Genomic DNA, 14,368 nt, shown 5'->3' on the forward strand with positions numbered 1-14,368 from the left:
TTATTTTTTCCATAAGAAAGACAAATGAAAGTTTTAGTAAATTTTAGATTTTGGTAAATTAAGTATAAATACTGTAATTTCTAGAGGACTCACAAAATTGGAAGCATACATTTAATTCTCAAATTTGCAGAGAGAAAAAATGAAATAATAAAATATCCGAATTCAGTCCAAAAGATGGTTAAAAAGAAAGTAAAAAAGGAATATATATATTGATAGAAATATGTGGGCCATCTGAGACAAACAGAAAGCACAAAATAAAATGGTAGATTTATTAAATCTGAAGACATATGAAATTGTATTAAAGGTATTGAAGAGATTAAGTTCTTCAGCTAAAAGATAGAAATCATTAGGCTGGAAGAATCTCCACATTTAATGATCTGCAATTTACACAATATATATGGAAACCTGAAAAAACAGAAATGTTGATCCAAAAAAACAGTAAAATATACTTAATAAATATGAGCAAAAAAGATTCTGATGAGCTACATTAATATCAGAAAATAGATTTTAAAGCAAAACCATTTCTAGAGATGGAAAATCAGCTTATACTGATAAAATATTTAGTTCACCAAGAAAATATAATAAAATATATATTTGTATGCACACTCTAACATGGATGAAACTACAAAGAAAAGCTAAGAGCTCATTACCTTAAAAGTCAGGATAATGGTTATCACAAGGGGGGTAGGTGTGATTAGACAAAGAAATTCAAGAGGCTTTAAGAATGTTGGTGGCATTCTATTTCTTAATCTGAGCAGTAGTTACACCAGTGTTAACACAAAAATATTAGTAAAAATAGTATACATACAGGTTTTATACAGTTTCTGCATGCATGGAAATTCTTAATTTACTAAATGAAAAAGCAGGCTATATTATATATAATAATATAATATAATTATATATATATATATATATATAAAATGTAGCCTGGTTGTAAAGATCTACATATTTATCAATAGATACAGAGATATAGTCAAAAGATAAACTTGAAATTTTTATCAGTTATCTCTGGATGGTGGTTTTATACTTTCTCTTGCAATGTTTTCCTATAATATACACTTTTTTTGAAATAAGGAAAAAATGAAAAAAAAACCTACTACTCAGAAATATAAAATAGGGTTTATAAGAGAGAAGACATTGGTAGAAGGGTATGTGTCAACCGTGAAAATGGAAAATGAATAGCTTTGTGAAAAGTGAGACATGGATACTCAATGGAAAGGAAATACTTGGAAAGCAGCAATGCTTAAAAGGACTTCAGGGTGAGTATGGACAGCAAATTAGATGGAAGCTTGCAGTGTAATGTGCCAGGAAAGAGCGCCAATGCTATTTTCAGTTGCAAAAGCACAAGTACCATGGCACAAAACAAGGACAGGAAGCCTCTTTTTATATATATTTGGAAAATCTGACTGTAAGGCAACAATTTTATATCAAACTACTTTTAGCTTAAACTAGGTACAAGGAAGAAAATAGCCCTTGTGACCTAAATATGATTATGATGATACAGAATTCTCCAATTAAATAATTTCTAATTCTTGCTTCATGGAGGGCATACCCTCTATTAATGCTAACCCCAAGTTTTATCAAGGTTAAAACCTGTATATTTGAAAATTCTTCTTTAGGGTCTTTCTCAAAGGACGTGTATCAAAATAGCCGTGTAGGGTACAAAAATAAATCTTCTTAGGAAGCTTATATGCCTCAAGACTTTGAATTGTTGGAGAAAACAAAGAATTATATGAATATACAGAAATTATAAAAATAAGAGAAATGAATCCTGACACAAGACTGGCCTCTAAATAGAAATGCAGTGTGCAATGTCCACAGAACATTGTGAACATAAGATGTCCAGAATGACTGGCCAAATATAGCAGCAAGTGTCTATGCCTCCCACTGATGATAATCAAGTTTAGGTAGGCAATACAGACTGCTCCTAGACCCACTGATGGCCAGGAGTTGGATCCAGTGCTCTTGAAGAAGGTTGGTTGGCAAGAGTTAGGCAGCAGATTGAGGCAGACAGCTGGACTTTGGGGCGGAGTGGGGGGAACTTTAGATCTGGCAAGATATTGGGTGCCTATATGGTATCTAGCAAGAGACTGAGAGGCTTGGAAGGACATAGAAATCCCTCATGGTATAAATATAAAGACTTTAATTGAGAGACTTACAAACATATGGGTAGAGCCAAAAATAAGGGATGTTGAGGTATCTAGAGATTATCAAGAGCAGGAAGCTCTTAAAAGTTACCACTTTTAAGTCTAAGGAATAAAGGGAGGAAATGGTACAGAAGTCCAGTAACAGTTGTAGATAAGGAGTGGCTGCCTGTCAGAAGGTAAAGTTGTCAGAGAAATAGTGCCAAAGTGGAGAGGGAAGGAGCAGGAAAGAAAGACCTTGACATATTTCTCTTTCTGTCTTACCATCTCCTGGTCATGCCTTTTATTGGCCAAACTCAATGCAAAGCCAGAGGACAGGGGAGCCTCAGTGCAGCAGTCCATTGGAGTCTGCCATTTAGAGCAAAGATCAGAGAAGAGAAGGATAGAGAAGAAAATGTGTTGGTGATGATGGGGAATCAGAATAACCAGAACAAGTGCTATGCGAGGAACTCAGGGCAATGACCAGTTATGTACAGTGGGCCAATATGGCAGAGATGGCCTTCATTCAGTCGGTCTGAAAAGAATTCTAAATTACTTCCTACATTGTACTTCCTTCCCATCACTAGTTGCTGAAGATACAAAAACAGTAAGTTGATCCTTTCTAATGAAGGCTTTGCAGCCTAGGATAGAATTGAAGATAGGCATGTAAACAAGGGTACAGAGAAGCAAAAACGGAAACCATTCATTCTTGGGTTTGAAGTCAATTAAAAATGCCACAGAGCAGGAGACATTTAAGCCTTGAGGATCAGAACAAGGAAGATATATACAAGGAAATATCTGGACAAAGGAGCAGCATGAGACAAGAAATGGCCTTTGTGTTTGGTTTTGGTTAGAGCAAACAATGTGAAGGAGATTGGAATTAGAAGCTCATAGAGATGAAGCCCATGGGTTTCCTTTGACAGGCATTTCTTCCCTGGCCAGACTGCTATAGAAACACAGCAGTGCTAAGCTGAGTAAGCAGATGGTATGTTGGTAATGGTGTTTGGGTAGGATGGGGGAATATAGGAATCCTCACATAATGTGTTACTGCTTTAGGGTTTTCATCTTTCAGGGTAGGATTAGAAAGAATTAGCAGAATGGGCAAAGGAATAAACTGACTGGAATAAATAGCACACCCAAAAATATATCATGGAAAGTTCACAGGGGAACAGAGGGATGAACCTCAAACACTTGGAAAACATAAAAAGGAGGTGAAGCTCTGAGGACTAAACTTATCTGATCAATAAATAATCCACAGATTATTTCTAGTCCCAACAGAAACACTATTTATTTAATTCATTTACTAGCAGAGTCAGTGATATTGAATCATCATATAGATAAAGCTTACCAACCAAAGGAGGTAGCCAACATAGAATAAGGTCCAACAATGTGAATATCTGTACTGTGTACACAATACTTTCCAGGGAAGAATGACACCAAATCTAGAAGGCATGGGTGGGCAATTTGGCAACATTCAAATTCATCAGATATCATTGTGTTTTAATTTATGCTCATCACAAAGCCTTCTGAGTAAGAATTGGCCTTTCTTATATATCTTGAGAAAAGAAAGCCTTGGATATATGTAGACCGTTTTTTTTTTTTTTTGGAAACATTACCAGAACAGAGATTTTGGCTAATATTATCTCTTGTCAACTTAGTTAATGGGATTCTTTCATTGAAAGTCTAGTTTTCCCACTGTGCCTTTACAATACAATTTCTTGACCTGTAAGACAGACATTATAACCCCAGAATACAGTAAAATTACAAATAATTCTACCCCTTTGGAGTCTGTTGGCAGTCTCACTCAGTTTCCTTTGGCAACCATACAACCTCATTGCCTCCATCCCTTTGGATTTTCTGCATCTTAAAAATAGGTTAACTTGTCTATAGGAGAGAAAGTTATAGTCTTAAGTAGAAATCACACTTCTAGAAATACTTCGATAAAATAACTACAGGAAATATGTGGATATAACAGTTGATCAAAGCAAAGCCACCCAGGCTGCAAAATAAATTTAGTTCATCTCAAGTTTTGTTTCAGCCTTCCATTATGTTATGAAGGAGGCACTATGGAATGGTACAGAACTGGAAGTTTTCAAACATTTGTTTTTTGTTTTTTATTTTTTTATTTTTTTATTTTTTATTTTTTTTTTTTTTAGGGTTTTATTTATTTTTTCATGAGAGAAACACAGAGAGAGAGAGGCAGAGACACAGGCAGAGGGAGAAGCAGGCTCCACCCAGGGAGCCCAATGTGGGACTCAATCCTGGAACTCCAGGATCATGTCCTGGGCAGAAAGCAGGTACTAAACTGCTGAGCCACCCAGGGATCCCCAAGCATCAAATTTCTTTTCTTTTTTTTTTTTTTTTTTTTGGGGTTTCTTTTTTTTTTTTTTTTCTTTTTTTTTTTTTATTGGTGTTCAATTTACTAACATACAGAATAATACCCAGTGCCCGTCACCCATTCACTCCCACCCCCCGCCCTCCTCCCCTTCTACCACCCCTAGTTCGTTTCCCAGAGTTAGCAGTCTTTACGTTCTGTCTCCCTTTCTGATATTTCCCACACATTTCTTCTCCCTTCCCTTATTTTCCCTTTCACTATTATTTATATTCCCCAAATGAATGAGAACATATAATGTTTGTCCTTCTCCGACTGACTTACTTCACTCAGCATAATACCCTCCAGTTCCATCCACGTTGAAGCAAATGTTGGGTATTTGTCATTTCTAATAGCTGAGTAATATTCCATTGTATACATAAACCACATCTTCTTTATCCATTCATCTTTCGTTGGACACCGAGGCTCCTTCCACAGTTTGGCTATAGTGGCCATTGCTGCTAGAAACATCGGGGTGCAGGTGTCCCGGCGTTTCATTGCATTTGTATCTTTGGGGTAAATCCCCAACAGTGCAATTGCTGGGTCGTAGGGCAGGTATATTTTTAACTGTTTGAGGAACCTCCACACAGTTTTCCAGAGTGGCTGCACCAGTTCACATTCCCACCAACAGTGTAAGAGGGTTCCCTTTTCTCCGCATCCTCTCCAACATTTGTTGTTTCCTGCCTTGTTAATGTTCCCCATTCTCACTGGTGTGAGGTGGTATCTCATTGTAGTTTTGATTTGTATTTCCCTGATGGCAAGTGATGCAGAGCATTTTCTCATATGCATGTTGGCCATGTCTATGTCTTCCTCTGTGAGATTTCTGTTCATGTCTTTTGCCCATTTCATGATTGGATTGTTTGTTTCTTTGGTGTTGAGTTTAATAAGTTCTTTATAGATCTTGGAAACTAGCCCTTTATCTGATATGTCATTTGCAAATATCTTCTCCCATTCTGTAGGTTGTCTTTGAGTTTTGTTGACTGTATCCTTTGCTGTGCAAAAGCTTCTTATCTTGATGAAGTCCCAATAGTTCATTTTTGCTTTTGTTTCTTTTGCCTTTGTGGATGTATCTTGCAAGAAGTTACTATGGCCGAGTTCAAAAAGGGTGTTGCCTGTGTTCTTCTCTAGGATTTTGATGGAATCTTGTCTCACATTTAGATCTTTCATCCATTTTGAGTTTATCTTTGTGTATGGTGAAAGAGAGTGGTCTAGTTTCATTCTTCTGCATGTGGATGTCCAATTTTCCCAGCACCATTTATTGAAGAGACTGTCTTTCTTCCAATGGATAGTCTTTCCTCCTTTATCGAATATTAGTTGCCCATAAAGTTCAGGGTCCACTTCTGGATTCTCTATTCTGTTCCACTGATCTATGTGTCTGTTTTTGTGCCAGTACCACACTGTCTTGATGACCACAGCTTTGTAGTACAACCTGAAATCTGGCATTGTGATGCCCCCAGATATGGTTTTCTTTTTTAAAATTCCCCTGGCTATTCGGGGTCTTTTCTGATTCCACACAAATCTTAAAATAATTTGTTCTAACTCTCTGAAGAAAGTCCATGGTATTTTGATAGGGATTGCATTAAACGTGTATATTGCCCTGGGTAACATTGACATTTTCACAATATTAATTCTGCCAATCCATGAGCATGGAATATTTTTCCATCTCTTTGTGTCTTCCTCAATTTCTTTCAGAAGTGTTCTATAGTTTTGAGGGTATAGATCCTTTACATCTTTGGTGAGGTTTATTCCTAGGTATCTTATGCTTTTGGGTGCAATTGTAAATGGGATTGACTCCTTAATTTCTCTTTCTTCAGTCTCATTGTTAGTGTATAGAAATGCCACTGACTTCTGGGCATTGATTTTGTATCCTGCCACGCTACCGAATTGCTGTATAAGTTCTAGCAATCTTGGGGTGGAGACTTTTGGGTTTTCTATGTAGAGTATCATGTCATCGGCGAAGAGAGAGAGTTTGACTTCTTCTTTGCCAATTTGAATGCCTTTAATGTCTTTTTGTTGTCTGATTGCTGAGGCTAGGACTTCCAGTACTATGTTGAATAGCAGTGGTGAGAGTGGACATCCCTGTCTTGTTCCTGATCTTAGGGGAAAGGCTCCCAGTGCTTCCCCATTGAGAATGATATTTGCTGTGGGCTTTTTATAGATGGCTTTTAAGATGTCGAGGAATGTTCCCTCTATCCCTACACTCTGAAGAGTTTTAATCAGGAATGGATGCTGTATTTTGTCAAATGCTTTCTCTGCATCCAATGAGAGGATCATATGGTTCTTGGTTTTTCTCTTGCTGATATGATGAATCACATTGATTGTTTTACGGGTGTTGAACCAGCCTTGTGTCCCAGGGATAAATCCTACTTGGTCATGGTGAATAATTTTCTTAATGTACTGTTGGATCCTATTGGCCAGTATCTTGTTGAGAATTTTTGCATCCATGTTCATCAGGGATATTGGTCTGTAATTCTCCTTTTTGGCGGGGTCTTTGTCTGGCTTTGGAATTAAGGTGATGCTGGCTTCATAGAACGAATTTGGAAGTACTCCATCTCTTTCTATCTTTCCAAACAGCTTTAGGAGAATAGGTATGATTTCTTCTTTAAACGTTTGATAAAATTCTCCTGGGAAGCCATCTGGCCCTGGACTCTTGTGTCTTGGGAGGTTTTTGATGACTGCTTCAATTTCCTCCCTGTTTATTGGCCTGTTCAGGTTTTCTATTTCTTCCTGTTCCAGTTTTGGTAGTTTGTGGCTTTCCAGGAATGCGTCCATTTCTTCTAGATTGCCTAATTTATTGGCGTATAGCTGTTCATAATATGTTTTTAAAATCGTTTGTATTTCCTTGGTGCTGGTAGTGATCTCTCCTTTCTCATTCATGATTTTATTAATTTGAGTCTTCTCTCTCTTCTTTTTAATAAGGCTGGCTAATGGTTTATCTATCTTATTAATTCTTTCAAAGAACCAACTCCTGGTTCTGTTGATCTGTTCCACAGTTCTTCTGGTCTCGATTTCGTTGAGTTCTGCTCGAATCTTTATTAACTCCCTTCTTCTCTTGGGTGTAGGATCTATTTGCTGTTTTTTCTCTAGCTCCTTTATGTGTAAGGTTAGCTTTTGTATTTGAGTTCTTTCCAGTTTTTGAATGGATGCTTGTATTGCGATGTATTTCCCCCTTAGGACTGCTTTTGCTGCATCCCAAAGATTTTGAACAGTTGTATCTTCATTCTCATTAGTTTCCATGAATCTTTTTAATTCTTCCTTAATTTCCTGGTTGACCCTTTTATCTTTTAGCAGGATGGTCCTTAACCTCCATGTGTTTGAGGTCCTTCCAAACTTCTTGTTGTGATTTAGTTCTAATTTCAAGGCATTATGGTCCGAGAATATGCAGGGGACAATCCCAATCTTTTGGTATCGGTTCAGACCCGATTTGTGACCCAATATGTGGTCTATTCTGGAGAAAGTTCCATGTGCACTTGAGAAGAATGTGTATTCAGTTGAGTTTGGATGTAAAGTTCTGTAGATATCTGTGAAATCCATCTGGTCCAGTGTATCATTTAAAGCTCTCGTTTCTTTGGAGATGTTTTGCTTAGAAGACCTATCGAGTATAGAAAGAGCTAGATTGAAGTCACCAAGTATAAGTGTATTATTATCTAAGTATTTCTTCACTTTGCTTAATAATTGATTTATATATTTGGCAGCTCCCACATTCGGAGCATATATATTGAGGATTGTTAAGTCCTCTTGTTGAATAGATCCTTTAAGTATGATATAGTGTCCCTCTTCATCTCTCACTACAGTCTTTGGGGTAAATTTTAGTTTATCTGATATAAGGATGGCTACCCCTGCTTTCTTTTGAGGACCATTCGAATGGTAAATGGTTCTCCAACCTTTTATTTTCAGGCTGTAGGTGTCCTTCTGTCTAAAATGAGTCTCTTGTAGACAGCAAATAGATGGGTCCTGCTTTTTTATCCAGTCTGAAACCCTGCGCCTTTTGATGGGGTCATTAAGCCCGTTCACATTCAGAGTTACTATTGAGAGATATGAGTTTAGTGTCATCATGATATCTATTCAGTCTTTGTTTTTGTGGACTGTTCCACTGAACTTCTTCTTAAAGGGGAATTTTAAGAGGCCCCCTTAAAATTTCTTGCAGAGCTGGTTTGGAGGTCACATATTCTTTTAGTTGCTGCCTGTCTTGGAAGCTCTTTATCTCTCCTTCCATTTTGAATGAGAGCCTTGCTGGATAAAGTATTCTTGGCTGCATGTTCTTCTCATTTAGGACCCTGAATATATCCTGCCAGCCCTTTCTGGCCTGCCAGGTCTCTGTGGAGAGGTCTGCTGTTACCCTAATACTCCTCCCCATAAAAGTCAGGGATTTCTTGTCTCTTGCTGCTTTAAGGATCTTCTCCTTATCTTTGGAATTTGCAAGCTTCACAATTAAATGTCGAGGTGTTGAACGGTTTTTATTGATTTTAGGGGGGGATCTCTCTATTTCCTGGATCTGAATGCCTGTTTCCCTTCCCAGATTAGGAAAGTTTTCAGCTAGAATTTGTTCAAATACATATTCTGGCCCTCTGTCCCTTTCGGCGCCCTCGGGAACCCCAATTAAACGTAGGTTTTTCTTCCTCAGGCTGTCGTTTATTTCCCTTAATCTATCTTCATGGTCTTTTAATTGTTTGTCTCTTTTTTCCTCAGTTTCCCTCTTTGCTATCAACTTGTCTTCTATGTCACTCACTCGTTCTTCCACCTCGTTAACCCTCGTCGTTAGGACTTCTAGTTTGGATTGCATCTCATTCAATTGATTTTTAATTTCTGCCTGATTAGCTCTAAATTCTGCAGTCATGAAGTCTCTTGAGTCCTTTATACTTTTTTCTAGAGCCACCAGTAGCTGTATAATAGTGCTTCTGAATTGGCTTTCTGACATTGAATTGTAATCCAGATTTTGTAACTCTGTGGGAGAGAGGACTGTTTCTGATTCTTTCTTTTGAGGTGAGGTTTTCCTTCTAGTCATTTTGCTCAGTGCAGAGTGGCCAAAAGCAAGTTGTATTGGGAAAAAGAGAAAAAGAGAGGAGAGAAAGAAGGAAAGAAAAGAGAAAGAGGAAAAAAAAAGAAAAAAAAAGGGAAGAAAAAGAAAAAAAAATGAAAAAAAAAAAAAAGAAAAAGAGAAAGAAAAAGAAAGGAGAAAAAAAGGGGGTGGGGGAAGGAAACAAATCAAAAAGCAAAACAAAACAAAAACAAAAACAAAAACAAAAACAAACAAACAAAAAAAGAACCACCGGGGAGTATCTTCTGATTCTGTGTACTTTAAGTCCCTTGGCTTCTCCTGGAAGTTGTCAGTCTAGCTGGTGTTCTGGGGGAGGGGCCTGTTGTGCTGATTTTCAGGTGTTAGCAGTTGGGGGAGCTGCTGTGCCCCTGCCTGGTGCAGGGCTCGGTGGGGGTTGTTTGCCCCGTGAGGCCGCAGGAGGAACAGCCCCAGTGGCGGGGCAGCTCTGGAAACCTGGATTCAGCTCCGGCAGGAACTCCGTCTGCAGGGCCTGGAGGCTCCGGGGCGGGGCTGCTGATGTGCTCAGCTGGGGCAGGAGCGTCCTTGCTGTCCTGGGCCCTCCCGGCCTCTGCCTGTCCCGGGGGAGGCGGGATCCTGGGCTGTGTCCCGGCGCCCTGTGCTCCGGAGCCTGCGCTGTTGGATTCGCGCTCCCGGGCCGCGCAGCCCCCTCCGCGGAGCCGCCGCCCGAGCCCCTCCGAGCTGCTCCTGGAACCGCGCAGCCCCCTCCGCACGGAGCCTCTTCCTCTGCCCGAGCCCCTCCGAGCTGCTCCCGGGGCCGCGCAGCCCCCTCCGCGGAGCCGCCGCCCGAGCCCCTTCAGCTGCTCCGGGTCCCGCCGGGTCCCGCCGTGCGCGCTGCAGCCCTTAGGGAGCTCGGCGCACTCTCCTGGGCGCGCAGTTGCTGTTACTGTCCCCGGGAGCCCGAGGGCATCCCCGCCCTCCTGGGTCCTGCTCCACCTCCCTGGAGCCCCTTTCCGCCCGGGAAGGTTGGTGCAGCTCCTGCTCCTCCGGGACGGGGCTCTCCTGTCCTGGGGACACTCGCCCCGGCCTCAGCCCGGCTCCTCGCGGGGCCCCTCCCCCTTGGAGGCCTTTGTTCCTTTACTTCTTTTTCCCCGTCTTCCTACCTTGATAGAAGCGCGAACTCTTCTCACTGTTGCATTCCAGCTGGTCTCTCTTTAAATCTCAGGCCGAATTCATAGATTTTCAGGATAATTTGAAGGTTTTCTAGGTGGTTTGGTGGAGACAGGTGATTTGGGGACCCTACTCTTCCGCCATCTTGCTCCTCCCCCCCTGTTTTTTGTTTTTTAATCCACAAAGATTTATCCTCAAATTGAATCTTTATGGTAACTTGTCATGTAAAAATATCAGAGTAAAGTGCATTGTCAGAAGCAGGAAGGAATAGCCAGGAGTTTTGCTGGCTCAGTGTTTCTCCAAGACCCATAGTCCTCACACATACCAAGGAGTCACCAGGGCTCAGTTTGAGAACAGTCAATAGAGTCAAGGAATCTGCGAGAAAAAAATTAAATAATACAGGTTCTGATCTTAGCTTCATACATACAGACTTGAGAACAGTTCTGGTTACTTTATTTCCTTATTTAATAGAAACAGCTACCCACGTATCTCTGGGAAAATAAAGAAACCATCTTCATGACAAAAAAGGCCATGGGAATACTTTTAAGTTGCATGAAGCACCAAAAAAAATGATATAACACTTAGACTAAATTCTTATATGTGGAAATCCAAAATCCCCTCATTACATAGCCATTTTCAATGACTTTGTTTAAAAATCATTATTCCCCCAATTTTAAAAGAACACATAAAATTTTATACAGCTTTATATCTGTTTCTAAAAAGTTAACCTTTATCTTTGCTGTGAGCTAGCAAATTACAAGTCATTCATTCCAGAAATAATTATTGAGTACTTATTATTTTTGAAACATTGTGCCAAAACAATGAAGTACATAAAGTTGTATTGACCTTTGGCCAAGACATAGGAAAGGAAGGGAAAGGTAACAGAATTATAGAGTGATTCCATTAATTTACTCTTAAGTATTATAATGAGTCCTTATTATAGTCATCACAACCTCACCCCAAAAATCTACAGTCTCTCCTTTTGTGTATGTGTGATCTTGATTTGTTTTCATTCAGTGAAATGACCCATTTACCCTCCTGTTTCCTTTTCCTTCCTCCCTCCCTCTCTCCCTCCCTCCCTCTCTCTCTCTCTTTTTCTTTCTTTCTTTCTTTCTTTCTTTCTTTCTTTCTTTCTTTCTTTCTTTCTTTCTTTCTTTCTTTCTTTTTCTTTCTTTCTTCTCTTTCTTTCTTTCTTCTTTCTTTCTTTCTTTCTTTCTTTCTTTCTTTCTTTCTTTCTTTTTCTTTTTTCTTTCTTCTTTCTTCTTTCTTCTTTCTTCTTTCCTCCTTTTCCTGCTAAAGAGTAGCTTAATCTGTGAAAATTCGTAATGAGAAACCTCACTAAAATGGAGATGGTTAGGTTTCAGAACTCTCATATCTTACCACTGACTCAATTGCAGACCCAACAGGAAGAGGTAGACTTGGCCTTGTGCATGGATACTACTTTTCTATGCCTTCTAAAGAAAGAAATGCTTTCATCTGCTCCTTCTCCACAGTTCAGTGGGTGAAAAGTCACCATGATTCCAACTCATAGCGTACTCCAATGGACTTTAGTTTATAACAGCCTTCCCAACTTATACTTTTCTCCTTAAAAAGTGTACCTTTTCTTTGTTTCCAGGACTTGCTCACAGTTTTGCCACAGGTTGGTTGTCTAGATTGCAATTCTCTTTTATTCCTGAATAAACCCATCTTTTTCTGGTAAAATAAATGGCAGTTGTTTTTGAGCTTGACAAACCTATTCCTATACCCACTTCTTTGTGATAAAATTATTTCCTTTTCTTCATTGTTTGGTATGTATCATTGACTATTATGGTTTATCATACTTTTTATTGTATCATCTCAAATGCTATTAGGAAATATTCTTAACTAATATTTTGTTGATTTATATGATGAAATACAGTATTTAATTTAGGATTTCCCACTCTCTGTAAACAATCATGAGAAATATCCCTGTCCAAGACTCAGTTTTTTTTTTTTTTCCAAGACTCAGTCTTATTCCATGTAGGCCAAATCAATGTGAGAAAGCAGTAGGAAAAATAGCAGCATATTCTTTCTATGAAATTTAAATCCAGGATTATAACTTCTCTAAGAGTACACAGTGGGATTCATAAACTGAAGCTTGAATAATAGTTTCGCATTGGTCTGGATGAAGAGATGGCTCTATCATTACAAAAGAGACCAACCACTAAGACACATATATTTGATGCATACATAAGCCACATTGTTCTAGGAAGGCAGGTAGGAATCAGTGCACAGGAGTTCTTCAACTCTTATAAGCCTCAGGCTTGCCACTAGCATCCTCAAATCAACAGAGGCATTTTCTCATTTTTCTCTGCTAATTGTCCTGTTTTGTTAGGTGACTGGATGTGAAAAGAATTGAATTTAGAAAGTAAGTGTCCAATTTTCAAACGATTTTTTTTCTGGATGGGACTTTATTTTCCCTCAGAAAAGTGATGGCATGAGTCTGAATGCAGTTTCACCATTCAAATTTCTAGTTTATTTATTTATTTTATTTTATTTTTTAAGTTTCTAGCTTAAATTGCAGCATTTACGTTGCTGTAGCACTGCAGAAAATCCCAAATCTGGTTGCTAATTGTAGCTTTTGGGCATTAGGAATATTTTTTCCTGGAATGTTCTGACATGACAGTCAAGTCAACTTCAATTAATGAGGATAGCTCAGGTTGCTTGTGATAGAGATGTATTTGATGAAGGCTTAGATGTCCATGCTGGAGAAGCAATAGTATCTGACATAGTAATAATTCTAGCATATGATGAATAAATTGTTGCCTTTCATATTTCCCTAGCTGCTTAAATACTCAAGACTGATTCACTATCTGATTTAAGAGGTAAAAAGCAAGAGCAGAGCATATTAGGCAGCATGAGGCATATTTACAAATCTTTCCATTTTAAAAGTCTAAAGTAACATCAGCTACCCTTGAGATAAACAGTCCCACCAAAATGAGTCCATATGCTTCTCACTCTGAGTAAAATTGTGTTATGTAATAGTACTCTTCCTCATTCCAAAACTCCAACTACCAGTGGAGGAAGCTTGTTTGTACTAAAAAGTGCAATAGATGGAGGTGGATTCCAAAGAAAATGCAGAATCTTAAGGAGTCAGGATATAATTACTACTAATGTTGGACAGTGTATACAATAAAAAGTACATACTATTCAATATTACCTGAAATTCTTGACATAAAATTTGACTTTTTACTTGTTATGCCAAAATCTACTCCCTCCCCACATCCTTTAAAAGGTCTACAGAAACCAATTAGTGAAACAATGTTTTAACGTATTAGATATTTCTGTTCCAGAAAGTCCATTTCAAAAGCCACAAAAGAAGAACACATATCAATATAAGAAAATTAGAACTAATGAATAAGAGAAAAAAATAGGGACATTAAAATAGCTAAGCTGAAAAGAACCAAAAGCTCGGACTTTTCTTGCTCTATGACTTCTAACAGTCACAAAAGCCATCAATAAGTCAATGTTTGCAAAATGCCTACTATGGACTCTTTGCACTAGACACTGGAAAAGATGTTAAGTAGACCCATTCTAGCCCCCAATGAATCCGAATTCCAGAAAATAAAATGACATTTACTCTAAGTGTCAAATGAAACCTTGATTAAAGAATAAAGGTGGAAGTGATGTAAAGACCAATCAGTCCAACTTCCTTATCTTATGAAAGAGAAAACGTGGGAGGCTCAGGGA

The 14,368-nt window shown here is 38.7% G+C and overlaps 1 long non-coding RNA gene across 1 annotated transcript in view; it reads left to right on the forward strand.

Annotated features, from left to right (window-relative positions):
- The window catches only part of LOC118350419 (uncharacterized), a 49,719-nt gene that overhangs the window by 18,364 nt on the left and 16,987 nt on the right, over positions 1 to 14,368 (forward strand). The gene's annotated exons all lie outside the window — the stretch shown is intronic.

The sequence above is a fragment of the Canis lupus genome, chromosome 12, assembly GCF_003254725.2.
Source record: "Canis lupus dingo isolate Sandy chromosome 12, ASM325472v2, whole genome shotgun sequence".
In the NCBI taxonomy this organism is placed as follows: domain Eukaryota; kingdom Metazoa; phylum Chordata; class Mammalia; order Carnivora; family Canidae; genus Canis; species Canis lupus.